This window comes from Oryzias melastigma, linkage group LG6, assembly GCF_002922805.2.
Source record: "Oryzias melastigma strain HK-1 linkage group LG6, ASM292280v2, whole genome shotgun sequence".
NCBI classification, from domain to species: Eukaryota; Metazoa; Chordata; class Actinopteri; order Beloniformes; family Adrianichthyidae; genus Oryzias; species Oryzias melastigma.
In genome coordinates, this window is record NC_050517.1 from 8659601 (window position 1) to 8675381 (window position 15781).

General features: G+C 35.9%; 1 protein-coding gene and 1 long non-coding RNA gene across 2 annotated transcripts in view; both read right to left on the bottom strand.

Annotated features, from left to right (window-relative positions):
• Nucleotides 1–5490: 5490 nt before the first annotated feature.
• Nucleotides 5491–7437, bottom strand: LOC118598919. The gene is made up of 2 exons (XR_004948150.1): nucleotides 6945–7437; nucleotides 5491–6822 (listed from the first exon to the last, which is right to left on the bottom strand). It is a non-coding gene; the product is annotated as an uncharacterized LOC118598919 (long non-coding RNA).
• Nucleotides 7438–14817: 7380 nt separating this feature from the next.
• oaz2a (ornithine decarboxylase antizyme 2a) overlaps nucleotides 14818–15781 on the bottom strand; it is a gene marked incomplete in the record, with an annotated part of 9197 nt that continues 8233 nt past the window's right edge. Inside the window, 1 exon segment of the mRNA XM_024264362.2 lies at nucleotides 14818–15781.

Below are 15781 nucleotides of genomic sequence, written 5' to 3' on the forward strand. Positions count from 1 at the left end.
ATTTTCAGCTTCAAAAGATCAATTTCTCAGTTTTCAAAACTCAAAATTTCAGTTTCAAAATATTCTGCCATGTTGGGGCGGGGCTAACACAAAGGACCAATCAAAATCGAGGAGGGTGACAACTTCAGTCCCGGTGACTCCTAGAACTGTAACAATTAGGATTAGAAAATGGCTGTTTAGTCTGTGCTATCATAGTCTGAAGTCATCCCTAGACGGGTGTAAAAAGCACAGTTTTATCACGTACAAACCACAAGTCCAAAACTCTGTTTTAGCCCGTTAAAAGCGCAATCTTATTGAGTAACATACAGGCATCGAATTATGAATGCAATTATCCAAGTTCTCAGAGTCAGTGAACACACCAGGACTGAAGTTATCAGCCTCATTGATTTTGATTGGTCCTTAATGTTAGCCCCGCCCCAACACGCCTTACTTTTTTTTGGCCAAACAGCAACATTTTTCAGTGTTTTATTCGGGTTTTAAATATTTATGACCCCATAAGAGCTCCACAGTTTTAGACAAACTCAATAAACCTGTAAAGTTTTCTAGGACACAGTTTCTGCAGTAGTTCAGTAGAATTTCCCCTCTGAGCTGTGTGCGGGATCGTTGGCGCCGTCATCCATCTGTTTACACGCTCTCCCCGCTGTCTTAAAACCCTCCACACTCCAAACCTAACATTACTGGTTAAACAAAAATGGAGACCAATATCGTTGTACAGTATTGATTCTAGCTCAGATGAGGAAAATGAAGACGTTCATGGATCTATTTGTCCGATTTTGATTCACAACAATTTGAGTACAGTAATACTCAAAAATGAAAGATAAAGCTTAATTTTCTTTATATGTGTCGTCCATCATCAGAAAAATGCTCCAAGAACATGCTAAAAACACCATCTTCATCCGAGTGGGTCTTTAAGACAAGAATTTCTTATGATAGTTTGTAATAAAGCCTAAAATTAAAATTATGGATGAGCCTCACCACTTTCCTTATATTTGAGTTGGACTTTAAGCTACATGTTTAATTAGAAAGAACATTATAAATACTAGGAGTGTAGGAAAAAATCAATTTTGCGATAAATCGCAACACTTCATTCGGCAAAACTTGTATCGATTTAAAATGTCAACATGAGGATATTTCATTTATTTACGGGAATCCTTTAGCGTCTTATTTTTGTTTTCCACTTTCTCTTTATACTGAAAAATATTTAAATATGGAAATGCTGTTTCTTTTAAGAACAAATATTTCTTTACTTACCAAAATAAAGCACCATGAAGTTGCTTGGGTAAAAGCAACTTGTATGGGATACAGTCGCATTTTGATCATTAAATAAAATTAATTTGACCATTTTATTACAGGTAGTGTTTTATTCAAAGTCATACTGAAAATGTGTTCATGTACATTTGTTGTTGGGATATATTGTGAAACGTATCGTATCGTGATCCAGGTATTGAGATATGTGTTGTATCACCAGACTCTCGCCAATACACACCTATAAATAATAATTCTATCCGGCCCTCCAGATCATTTTATTGTATTGTTATTAATGGCCTGATGTTATCTTGCGCTTATTTCTAACTAGCATAATTTTGACAAAATATGTTTTTATTATGAGTAAAATATTGAAAGTTATTCAAGGTTTAAGTTGATTTATTCTGGAACAATATTCCTATATTTATTCATTGTAATTTTTTTGTGTTCAATAAATGTTTAACCTGTTTGCCCTGCGACCTGAGGTGTGTTTTGGATTTTAGCCCCCTGCACGATTGAGTTTGACCCCCCTGTGTCATGTAAAGGACATTTTTCTTCCTCGATGGGATCTTAACCTTTAAATGTAGGTTAATGTTTACAGTGTGAGTCTGCGTTTGAGTTTAGAAATGACTCAACAGGTTTTTCCAACACCAAATCCATGACTCACTCTTTGAGCAACACACCTCCCTGACAGAGTGAAATCTGTTTGAATGCGTCTTCACCTGTCACCGCAGGCTGCTCAGTGAAATTCATCTGTGGTGAACCCCCGCGCTCCACACAGGATTCTCAAATAAGAAGAACTGGCCGCAAATTTCAGATGAAGCACTCCGGAGCTGCTGGATGCTGACAGACAATCCCTGCGCCGGCGGGGGTTTGACCCTCTTTACCTCTGAGTGTGTGCGGGGAAGGACCGCGCACGCTCCTGAGGAGGCTTGGAAAACATTCCACCTGTTTTTCACAGGATCGGCTTCCAGCCCTGTGACATATTTACCAGCTCGACACGTTGAAAAGGAAATCCTCCCCTCGGCCCTGAGAGCTGGAATTCCACTCCCAGTGCAGGGGCCCCCCAGCTTCAACACTCAGGTCCAGACTGACAGCAGCTTCAATACAACTGAGACAGACACACAAAGACAGTAGCTGAAAGATGGAGGGGGGAGAGGGACAATGATGGACGCATCAGGAGGACAGGACTGTTGTGAGAATGGTTTCATTGCAAAGGCCAAATCAGAAGCATAGAGGGCGCTGATGCTGCTTATGTGATTTGACTTAGGTTGATTTTCACATTAAAAAAGAACATTCGTCTACAACAAAGATAATCAATTTATAGAAAATAAAATGAGGTGATGGTGCCATCAAAACTCATCTGGGTTTTTAAACACATCCATAGAATACTAAACAGAAGAAGATCTGAAACACTTATTTTCTCCTCATATTTTTCAAAAATACTTATATTTATAAATCTACACATAATCATGCATTGTTCAACAATACTGACACACACAAATATAGACAAATTATAACTATATGTTGTTGAGTTTGTCAAATAATACATTTCAATGGAGTAAAGAATCTGTCAAAAATAAATGCATAAAGACAAAATTGTACTCAAATTAATACTTTGTGCACAATTTTACAAAAAATAAGAATGCAACATTTCATATGTCTGTTTTGAATACAAATTTCTCCTGTTAGATGACAAATACGTCATGGGTTCACAGATATTTCTATCAAGTCACGAAACATCGATTTAACAAAGTCTCTGCAACATCAGGAAAAAAAGACGTCTCTGCAATGACAACAATCAAGCACAGATGAACAGTTTACATGTTTGTATTTGTAGTTTTAAGCGTTACTTTAATGATTTGTAAATGTAGATACAGTATAGAGGAAATATTGCCACCAGCCTTCATGTCATTTCAGGGACGTCATAAGCAAGAGACAGTGTAGTTAATTGACAACAATACAATAGAATAAAACAATTACATCGCATTTAGGGCAGTGTAGACAGAAAAATGTCTGCCATGTGCCAGAAAAAAGAATCAGAAAAAGAAAGAGAGTTGGGTATTCTGACCTTGCTGTCCTATTTTTTATTTTATTTTTTTTGTACTGTTGCTATAGTCAGTTAGCTTTTCTTAGCTACAAGTTTGCTTTTTTGTTTATTTTTCAACCATTTTCTTAACTCACTGTGTCCCTTTTGGGGTCACGAGCGGCCAGAACTTGTCCTGGGCAAAAGCGGGGTACGCCCTGGATGGGTTCACCTGCCCCTCTTGCCCCAGAAGGCTGGCTGTGGGTTAGTTGATGGAAGAGTGGTGGCAGTGGGGAGGTGGGGATCCCTCTGCTGCCTGCTCGAGCATTTGTGTTATTTTGTTATTCCTATTATCCTCCTTTTTTTGATAGAAATCACCTTTTTTACACCTAATAAGTGGCCTCTTTTCATTACACGACTGAAATCTGTCACCACATTACCATCCATCCTTATTCTCTGCCTTTTTACTCTGTACAGGTCACTCTCTCCCTCTTTACAACCCAAACTAGCACACAAGTCATCATAAGCCCCTAGTTTGGCCTTGGACCTCTCCTCAGTCCTCTTATCTATTTATCTACTGATAACACACCAAGTACAATGTCTCTTTGGAGACAGGTAACAGACAGGAACATTATCTGTAGTTATCCAGTCATCTGGGAGTACCTCCTGACCACCCAGAGCCTGTTTCAACTGTTTCTTGAAAGTCATGCAACAATCTTCTTTTTTCAGCTTCCACCAGTTTGTCCTCTTCTCTGCCTTTGCCCTCTCTTTCTTTATCTTCTTCACCACCAGAGTCATTCTACACACCACCATCCTGTGCTGTCTGGAAACACTCTCACCAACCACTACTTTACAGTCACTGATCTCCTTCAGATTACACCGTCTACACAAGATGTAGTCTATCTGTGTGCCTCATGAAGGCCCAACCAGAAAAACACATTCCAGTGAAAATGGTGAAAAATTCTGTTCTTCTAATTTCCCTGTTTAAGTAAGAAAAAGGGGAAAATACTATTTTTTGTGTACTTTCACACAACAGCCTGTTTGATTTTGAATATAATGTTTTAATAATACAGGGCAAGTCTTATATACATAAAATCAAAAATGCCAAAACTAAACCATTTTTAATATTTTTCATAAGATTTGTTTATATTTTTTATTCACTGAAATTCATGAAAGATAAAAATCAGGAAAAATTCTCACTGTTGTAAAGGACAACAGATCTATGTGTCTTTATTTTGCCATTGTATTCCGTTATTTTGTACAATTGTGCAACGAATTTGTTATATTCCCACTAATTTATTATTTTGTATACATGTTCTTCAGTGTTCAATATTAAAAGGAAAAAAAAACAGTAACGACCACTTCCGCTTTGTCCCTAAACAAGAAATTAGGCTCGTTGTCTCCCCCTAGAGTACAAGAAGAGTAAGTGATTTAATTCTTTTATACCTTTGGTGTGGATTTTTTTTTTATCTAAACATAATATATATATATATATAGGCCCTGTGACAGACTGGCGACCTGTCCAGGGTGTACCCCGCCTTCGCCCATCAGTAGCCGGGATAGGCTCCGGCACCCCCGCGACCCCGAAAGGGAAGAAGCGGTCAAGAAGAAGATGGATAATATATATATATTATCTTTATCGACTCAGTTTTGCATTACAGTAAAACATTTACTGTAAACCTTATCATGATTTTGGAAAAATAATATATATATATATATATATATATATATATATATATATATATATATATATATATATATATGTATATATATACTGTATATGAAGTTAGACTGACGGCGTGCTGCAGGTGCGGCAGGTAACCCACAAACAGCATGTGCGTGTTGGAGGGTTGAAAAACCAAAAGTCAGAACGTTGAAGCGGTGAGGGTTTGTCTCGGATGCCTTCAAAAGCTCAGATTTTTTCACATTCGCTCTTTTCTGTAAATATTTTTTTGTTTTTTTCTTTTGTTTGTTTGTTTTTTGGAGAAAATGGTCAAGGAAAGCCCCTTTACAAAATAAAAAGCCTGACTTAAAAATGTTTAAAGAAAAATGAAAAATAAATATTGGAAAATCTTCAAAAAGTAATTCGACTATTTAAAGTTTTTAAATTTATTACTCCTGATTAACAGACTCCTAATTTATTATTTTTTTCAATATCTTATGTTGTGGTGGCTATTCTGTTTTAAGACATTAAACTGTATTATTCTTGATTTTTTTTTAGGAAAAGGTCTTTGTATACTACACTAAATATAAGTATTGCAGTTTGATTTTTATTTACTGAAACATGGAATTATTAACATTTAATGTTAAAAAGTATTCTAGATAAAGTTTAGTACAAAGTATTGATTTGTGCTAAATGTCGTCTTTATGAATATATCTGTATTTGACAGATATCTTACTCCATAAAATCCAATAACAAATCTGTGCTGCAATACCAGAAAGAAAATTGGACCTGTGATACATAAAAAAGTCAAATGATCCTAAAACAGCGTATTTTTGAGTTGAATTAACTCATAGATCAATGGGTTATCCTATTGATCAAATTTAATAACATTTACCATTTTTTATTTCTTTGATCTTTGAAACATCAAATATCAATTGAGTTCTTTTATGAAGGGAACTTCTTAAAAAATGAAGTGAAATGAGAATAAAACAGAAACAATATAATATAGATAACAATCACACTATTTATTCATTTCTATTAACAACATGTGTCACAAATATGAACATATCATACATTTTTACAAATCAGATTCTAATATCTTTTTTATCTTATATTTCTGTTTGGAACATTAATCCGGAACAAAGTATGAGAGTAATTTAGTAACTTAAACAATTTTTCTATTAAACACAAGATTTTGTTCTTAAATTTATGTTTATTTTGTATCATATCATTTTTATTTTAAAACACTGATATGATTGTGGTTTTTAATGTAAATTGTTTCATAAGCTAAATATTACAAAAAAATAAAAACAAGAATATTCATTTACATATCTTAACAGCAGAAACCTAAATTAGCCATTATCACATTAACAAAAAGTCAAAGATAAAATAATTAAAACAGGAAATGAAAATCTCTTTTGGCTGTTTTATGTTTCATCAACTATTTCCAGAAAATAACGAGTTTGTTCTACTAAAAAAAGGAAAATAAACAACATCACCAGGTGTGTAAATTACATTTTGCCCAAGAACATTCTTATTCATAATTCAAATGACTGACTCACTCTGTGATAAGTCATGTAATCGGTGTTTTATCAGTCTGAACAAGCACAAAGAAAGTTACATTTTCCTGCATTTTTAATCCAGAGGATTATTGCAAAACAGTTACTGTCACCATCCAGACTCAAAGCTCACAGTTTCCTTCTCACTGAGATGAAACTCTGACTGATACCTGCAAAAACTCCACGGACATGCCACCATTTCAAAATCTACCACTATTTTAGTCACTGTCACTGTTTCTGAATTATGTAACACAGGATTTTAAAGCCTTTCTTCCGAGACCAAATCCCTGTGATTAAAGTTCTCCTCAGGGTTTTAACAACAGATCGACCTTAAAAGAGAAACCAGACAATCAGGAGACGTAGTCAATGAACCTCTTTGTTTGCAGTGAATCACTCTTCAGTAATTAGATCAACTCTTACCACTAATAAAATCCCCAAATCTTCAACTCACCAAGGTGACTCTGTGGACGTCCCACAGTTTCAAAATCCTCCGTCTGTTTTAATGAAGGCTTCCTGGCAGGCCGTGATGACGCGACTTTGATAAACACTTCATATCTGCTGAAACAATCGAACAAACGTTGAAATCATTTAATAAATAAGGAAGTTCTCCAGTCATAACTGTCTCATTTGCTGCAGGCATTCACTTCTTAGAGGAAAACATTATCCATAAAATGCAATGTAGAAAAAAGTGTCCCAAACCATAATAAAGGTCCACACCATTATACTGCCTCCACCGTGCTTTACTGTGGGAAGGATTTCCTTTTGGTACAAAGTTTTAGAACTGAGTTTGATCTGATGGCCAACTTTAGTCCCATCAGAAAAGGTTTCTGTCTTTCACTCAAAGTTGTTGTGAGACTCCAGGGAGTAAAGTTATTTAAGATGAAGTTAAGGTGTATAAAAATCAGGAGTTTCATTCCAAAATCTTCTCATTGGATTCATTTCGCTTGTTGCTGGACAAACAGAGAGGTTAGCATTAGCGAGGATGTGGTTTTCCACAGATTTTTTTGTGGTACAAAAATGCACACAAGTATGTTTTTAAATATAAATGTGTAATTTGTTAAAATCTAAAGAAAACGTTTCCCCAATTTATACCATCCTTCAAAGTGTTAGAGCATAAAATGGAAAAAAGGAAAAATTATTACTGATAAAATGATTACATTCAATAATTATAGGAAAAAAATTGATTGAAAAGTGTTTGTGAAAAGCATCAAAGAATCACAAAACTCATGTTTCCAATTAATTTACATTTTAACAAGTTTGGAAATGATTTAAAAGAATAAAATACAAGTACATATATTTTTTAAATTGATATTATGTCGTTAGTATACCCATTGCTAATTTAAAATACACAAAGTAAACATGTTTAACAGAAAGAAGGAAGGGAATTGTACAAATCTGTCCTAAATCTTTAGAAGTTTGATAATCTCTAAGAATAAAACCAAGTAGTTTTTTTAAATACTAAAAATTAGCTGCCATCTAAATCTCAAACTAGGAACATATAATTCAGAAAGGTGATTAAAAGTGTTAATTAAAGTCAGGTCAAGTGTGTCAGCATTAGAGCGATCAATCACAAAGAGAGTATAGTAAACTATTCCAGTCCGAGTCAACCACAAACAATGGAAGTATTTACTGACAGAGATTAGTGAGGAGGAGCCACAGGCCAGCGGTTGTTCAGTTCCAACGTCAGAAAACAGAATCTGCAGTCAGAACAAGGAGAGATCTGTGCTGAAGGAGCTTGGGTTATCAAACAGGAAAAAGAACCGTCTTCTGAAGGAATAACCACAATAAATCAAGCATTTTTGGTCAAAGTCTCCTTTGAAATTATGTTTTGAAGACATTTATAGGAACTTTTGGGGGTTTTCTGGTTTAATGTTTAATAAAAGTAACTAGACTTTTATTTAGTTTCATAATCAAATATTAAAGCATTTCATTGACTGGTGAAACAGATATATTGACTGGGGGGTAAATAAATCTGTTCAGATGAACGTACATTCAGTTCTACAGCAGATGTGACCGGGAGCAACAGAACAGGGAGGACATTTAACACGCGTTTGACTCTGTCACCACCTAGCGGTCAAAGTGGATCATTACAGAATCCCAGAGGAAACCTTTGCCCAATTCTTTTAAACTTTTGCTGTAAACATTTATTTTCTATGACAGGGAAATACATACATAAAATAAACAAATGTTTTTACATTTTATGCTATTATTTATATGTGCAAAAAAAAAACAGCCCAAATTTAACATTTCAGCAAACATCTCTCAGATTAAATAACAACATATATCAAATAAAAAAAAGATTGTATTTAAAATTGCAAAAAAATTGAGAATGCCTACAAAAAAAAAAACTGAAAAACAGAAAGTGATTATTTTACAGCACTTTACCTAAAGACTTCATGTGGGATTCTGAAAGTCTTGAGAAACGTTTTGAGGTCACCTCATCATTTAGGTCACTATGACATCAGCTCTTTTTACTGGGATCTAAGAGTTTTTCAAAAAGTTTTTGTTACATGAAACTGTTTATAAGAGGAGACTTCATTTGTATGAGAAACATGATGTCTTATCTGAGGTTCAACCACATTCTGTTCTGTGGTTTAAGTTTTTTAATAGATATTTGTTTGTTCACTGCTGCAAAATAAACCAAACAATCCAGAACACTAGCACATTAGAATCTATATTGCAGAAAAAGAGTTAGGAATTTATGTCACACTAATTCCCTATAAAGGCTACAATGACATACTCAAAAGTGAACGTTCTTTAAAGAAGCCTTCATATTCCTCTTAATAAAAGGCCACAATAAATGTCTCCATGTTCTTTTTAGTATGTTTTTTTAATAGAGTCAGTTTACATATTAACAGTCATTGAATACCTCTACGGCTTAATCCATCCTCTGCTCCTCCTTTGTCTTTTACAGGATCCTGGGGGTTGCTGGAGCCTATCCCAGCAGCTGTAGTGGCAAAGACTGACAGAATCCAGGACAGGTCATTAGTCCCCTGCACTCCTTTAGCGTGTAAGCGTGTTTTTGGACTGTTCTTGAAAGCGTAAGGGTGTCAAACTCAATCACACAAGGGGCCAAAATCCAAAACACACGTTAGGCCGCGGGCCGAAAAAGGGAAAACATTTATTGAACACTATTAAACTAAATATTTAAAACTTTAAAACCGTAACTTTTTTACATCATTATGAACTAGATATATAGCAGAACCTGTTATAATGCTGGTGTGAATACTGTAAGCTGAATTGGGCTGCTGAAGATGCTAGTGCTGATAGTGGAAGATGATGAAATTGGTAGCTGAAATCACTGAAGGTGAAAGCTGAAAACACTAAAGCTGATTGCCTTCTAAAATATTAGCTAAATGCCAAATGAATCTAAAAAACAAAACAAAACAAAAAAACTTAAGTTAGCATGTAGCTAGTATGTAGCTGAGAAAATAGCTAAACTTAATAAAAAAATCTATAAAAACTACAAAAAAGACTAAATTAGTCAAAACAGCTAGCATGAATATTAGCTAAATAGAAACCCTAACTCCAAAACAGCCTTAAAAAAAACCTAAAAAATCCTGAATTAGTCAAAACAGCTAGCAAGTGATTGAAATATTAGCTAAACTCCATACTAGCCTAAAAATTATCAAAAAATCCTAGTCTAAAAAATGTTAAAACTTTAAAACCGCAACTTTTTTAACCTAATTATGAATAATAAAAAGGCAGGAATATAATTCCAGAATAAATCAAATAACTTCCAATATGTTACTCTCTGTAAAAATAAATATTGTCAAAATTATACAGGTTAAAAAGAAGCACAAGTTCACATCCGGCCATAAAATAATCTGGAGGGCCGGATATAATTACCTGTCGGGCCGGATCCGCCCCCCGGCTTTGACTTTGACACATGTGACATAGAGGAAACTACAGCACTGAGCACATCAAAATGATACCAGAAATACCAGGTCGTTGCACTAGAGGGCACAGTTGACTTTCACTGCTTCTGACTGCTGAAAGCAGAAGCCTTTTAACAGCTGACTGTTAGAGCTGATAATTGTAGGACTCGGTTCAGAAAATCCTTCATGATCTCCGCTGGTCTACACACACACAACACTGAAAGTTTGTGTGCACGTTTGTCCATGTGCCTTTCAGTAACATGAGCAGGATTTGTACAAGTGCTTCCACTGAGGAAACCCACACCCCATCATGACAGTGTTTGCTTTGTCCTACACACCAGTCTGACACTCTGGAGCAGATCTGACAGGCAGACGCGGACAAAAGAGGACAGCTCAGGTGTACATGCAGTGGGAAAGCAGCTGAAGCTAATGGGATCTTTGTGAAATCTGCATCCCGTCGGAAAAACATTCTGTTTCCAGTTTGCTGGAGCTGGTGCAGCTCATTCTTGTTTTTGTCTCTCTTTTTTTTAGGTTTTGATATATCCTCCAGAAAGAAAAAATATTAATAAACTTTATAAAACTTTGCAGCATTTTAAACCTTTCTGTCCAGGAAATTGCAAAGGAAATTAACAGTAAACATTTTTTTGGAGGCGTGGCATCAGATGGTGCAGAGATTTAACAAGAAAATGCTGGTAAAATGAGGAATTTGTTTACTCCAATAACTGTATAAAATGAGAGACAAAAAATGCAATATTCAGAAAAGAAGAGAAAATGTAATGTGATGTTTTTGCATGCACAGCAGATTATAATCACATTTGAAAAATCTGCTTAATTTGATGTTTCCTGGAAATATCTGGCCCATATATTTAATTCTAGCTTCCATTTCTCTTTTTCTAAGAACAATACATTTTTATGACTAATGCAATTACAATTTAGATTTAAGCCTGATTTTTTTTGTCTGAGCTGCAAATCCTCTTCTTTAATTCTTTGTGGAAAAGATAATCCATTGAATTCTAAATGCTAAGAATGCTTCCACTTTTAGAACATCACAGCAGACTTGATTTTGTGAGGAATTTCCTTCAAAATGATTCGTTTTTTTCCAAAAGCTGCCCAAGAATCTGAGTTTTACAACCCCAAGACTGTCCACTAACGAGAGATCATATCACGTAATCAACCAAAAGAGACTTCAATGCAGATTTTATCTGCACTATTTTGAGAATAATTGAGGTTAAAATCAGAGAAAAGTGGATTTTCCCGGGAAACCCTGATTGGGAATCATATCAGTGTCTCAAGAGCTCCTAATCTGCAGATTCGGTTGCTTTTAACCACTAAAGCGGATGCTGGAAACTTGTGGTTGAAGATGGGGTCAGTTTCTGAGAAATGGCGTGTCGTGAAGGAGGTTGATGCTGTAAGCACTTATCAGCCTCCGTCTGAGTTTATATAAAGAGCCGGAAAGATTAAGGCCAGCAGGGAACTATCTGGGTTTCTGTTCAGGAGATTAGTGGCACTGCATCAGTTACAACTCTGCTGTGACATAAGACGTGCTGCTATGAGCCAATCAAGAACACAAGATCAGAACCACCACAGTGAAGAAACCCAGTCAGGAGAACCCCCTCACCGACATATTGGTACGGCTTCAGCATCTAAAGCAGGGGTGTCAAACTGACGGCCCGTGGGCCATTTACGGCCCTCAAGTCAATATTTTGCAGCACTCTCCTTAATATGAAAGCTCAATGTCAACCAAGTAACATCGTCTGCAGGTCTACACTTCTTTGATGATAGCTTTCTATTTGCGTTGTGATGTTTCATCTTGATTTATGCTTGAAACTTTGCATTTGATCATGTTGTTGGATCTGGTCATCAGAAAAGTCCTAAGCAATAGTTGCTAGCGTCGTTAGCTCCTGTTGTTTCACAGGACACGCTGGGCATATTGCTTAGTAGAACATAGACATGAACAAATGTTTAAAAACGTGTTCAGTAGACATAGACGATGGACCAAAGATATAGATCATGTGTTAAGGCCCGGGGGGGCAGATCAGGCCCTCCAGGTCATTATATTGTATTGATATTCATGGCCTGATGTTATCTTGCACTTATTTCTAACTGGTAAAATTTTAACCAAATATATTTTTATTGAGAGTAAATATTGAAAGTAATTTAGAGTTTAAGTTGATTTATTCTGGAATAATATTCCTGCCTTTTTATTATTCATAATTATGTTAAAAAGTTTTTTTTTTTAATTGTCATTCTGCAAGCTTTTTGGACTATTTTGGCACTTATTAAGGTTTTTTTAAGGTACTTTGAAGTTTAACTAATAGTTCAGCTACATGCTAGCTGTTTTGGCTAACTTAGGCTTTTTAAACATTTTTTTATGCTGTTTTGGAGTTAAGCAAATATTTTATCTGCATGCTACCTATTTGGCTAATGGCATTTTTTTTGCTTTTGTTTTTAAGGCTAATTTGGAGTTTTGCTAATATTTCAGCTGGCTTTCAGCTTCAGTGATTTCAGCTATCTTCACTAGCATCTTCAGCGGCCAAATTCAGCTTGTAGCATTCACACTAGCATTTTCGCAGATAATGCTATATATCTAGTTTTTAATTAGTTTAAAGCTAATGATGGTTAAGATTACTGCTTTACATCTCCTTTGTGCACGACCCTAATTTAAGCTTTTTGATTTTTTTTTTTTGGCTGTTTTGGAGTTGGGCTAATATTTCAGCTACATGCTCGCTGTTTTGGCTGATTTAGGCTTTTGTTTCAGTTTTCTGGGCTATTTTGAAGTTTAACTATTTTTTTAGCTACATGCTAAGTGTTTTGGCCAACCTATTTTTTTTTTAGTTTTTAAGGATAATTTAACGTTTAGCTGATGTTTTAGTTGCTTATAAGCTACCAGTTTCAGCTATTAGCATCAGCGTTTTTAGCTATCGATCTTAGCATTTTTAGCACTAGCATCTTCAGCAGACAAATTCAGCTTTCACACTAGCATTATCGCAAGTACGTTGTATATCTAGTTCATGATTATGTTAAAAAGTTTTATAGTTTTAAAAATGTAGTTTTAGAGTGTTCAATAAATGTTTATCCTGTGTTTTGGATTTTGGCCCCTGTGCGAATGAGTTTGACAATCCTGATATAGACAATGGACACAAAGACATATCTTTGGCACAAATGGAACCCTATACGGCCCAGTCTCAGCCAGACTCGGCCTTCAGTGGCACCAAGGCAAATTGAGTTTGAGAACCCTGATCTAAGGCTATGTCCAGATTTCAATGACTGACCAATCAGATTCTTTAATGTGTTCTCGTGTCAAAACATTTGATTGACAGATTTTGTGATTTTCCTTCCAACAAGCTATCCTAATTGGTGAGAGTGGTAACCATAGAAACGGTGACTCAGATCAAGTCGGTTCCATTTTTGCTCACTGACTCCAATCTGGCGCCGTCCATTCTGTGAAAAAAATGGCGACTGAAGTGGCTTCACTTAGTTGGAGCCGGAAGTGAACCGTTTTCTATGGGTGTCACATCACATTCACTCAGTCCAGTTCTCATATACAGTCCAATATCTGTTCATCTTTAACACCACAGCTCCAGTATTACTGTAGCTTTTCAACTATTAACAATTCAAAAACCGCTTTTATTGTTTTTAGGCAGCAAATATGACATCGCCCATTTGCTGAAATAAAAACCTCATAAATATAAATATTTTACGAGGTCTATTAAAGAATCTGCTGTGTTCTGATGACCAAAATACAAAGAAAAGTTTTGCGTTCTGCACCTGAAGACGGACTAAGCTGCATTCTCCTCCTTCAGGCTACAGAAAGTGTTTGAAAATGAGCTTGCTGTTGCTGTAGCTGACGGTCCGTGTCCTATCCCACACGCCAAAAATAAAGCTCACACTGACTTAGCGCTGTGTGTCCTCTTTGGAGAGACGCCAACGTGAGCGGACCGTTTTTAGATCAGAACATTAGTCAGACTGAGCTGCAGTTACAAAATGAATAAAACATTTCTGTTTTATATAACTCAGAAATGAAAACCTAAAGATTTAATTTAGCTTTTTCAAAATACAATTTTTTTCTTCCTTGAGATTTTTCTTTTATTTGTAGTAGTTTCTGTAAATCTTTGACTCAATCGCACAGGGGGACCAAGATCCAAAACATATCTTAGGTTGCGAGCCGAACAGGATAAACATTTATTGAAGAAACTTATTTTTTTAAATGTAACGTTTTAACATTACTATGAATAATAAAAAAGGCAGGAATATTATTCCAGAATAAATCAACTTAAACCTAAATACCTTCAAATATTTTACTCTCCATAAAAAATATATTTTGTCAACATTATACAAGTTAGAAATACGTGCACGATAATCGACAATAAAATAAAATGATCTGGAGGGTCAGATCCACATGTGGTGTAGCAGATCTAACTATAGAAAGAAAAGAAGAACTTAAAACAAGTTTGTCATCATTTTTTATTCACTCACCCACAAAGGCAATAAACTGTGAAGAATACAAGTGTGAGCTGTAACATAATGGTTGCTAACTAATCAGAACAGAAGAAAAAAAACAAAACCCTGAAACTATCACAACAGTAGAGAAACATTCATAGATAAAAATAGACCTCTGAGAATCTTCATGTGTTAGCATTTCAGATCACATGCAGGAAGGAGGAAAACCAGCTCGTTTCTGTGAGGGGGGCAGCAGAAATATGGTGCATGTGGGGAATGTAGGTTAAGATTGCTTTACATACCATATCAGGTTGAGATAAGCAGGGCTTTGGAAGTAAGATGATCTGGATCAGACTGGATTCTTTGGCATTTTCATGAGATTTTTAACAAAAACTAAAACACAATCAGGATTGAACTCGGTATTTGCATAAAAGTGATCACTTCCTGGTTTCTTCTGAATCAGCGTGGATCAATAAGACTTCAGAGTAAAAGCATTGCACTGGCCTCTTTAGGCACACACCTGAACAAACCCTCCTGGGTGTGGCGCAGTGTGGTGGATGTGTCCTCAGGGACGATGAGAAACAGCATTAAAGCTGGGCTTCGTTTGGACAACTTTTGTCTCCATGTGCCGTTGAACGCAGCTTATCGTTTTGGGGAGATTCAGGCGAGGGGGGTTGAGGGGGGGGTGGGTTGTTTTGAAGCTTATGAAACAGTCAAAGGTGCTGGAATGATGCCTGGACATGAGGATCTGCTGGGAAACGAAGGCTTAACTGTGGATCTGTCTACAGCGCAGAGCAAAACTAGCTTCTGTTGGCCAGGCCCCTCCCCCACTGTTCACCATTTGCACCCCCACAGTCTTGTTATAAAAAAAGAAAACACAAAAGTAAAGTAAAAGCTGTCAGAGGAGATATGCTGAACTTTAATGTCAAATCGCTGCTTCTCCTGAACGTCCAGCTGCTTTCCTTTATAG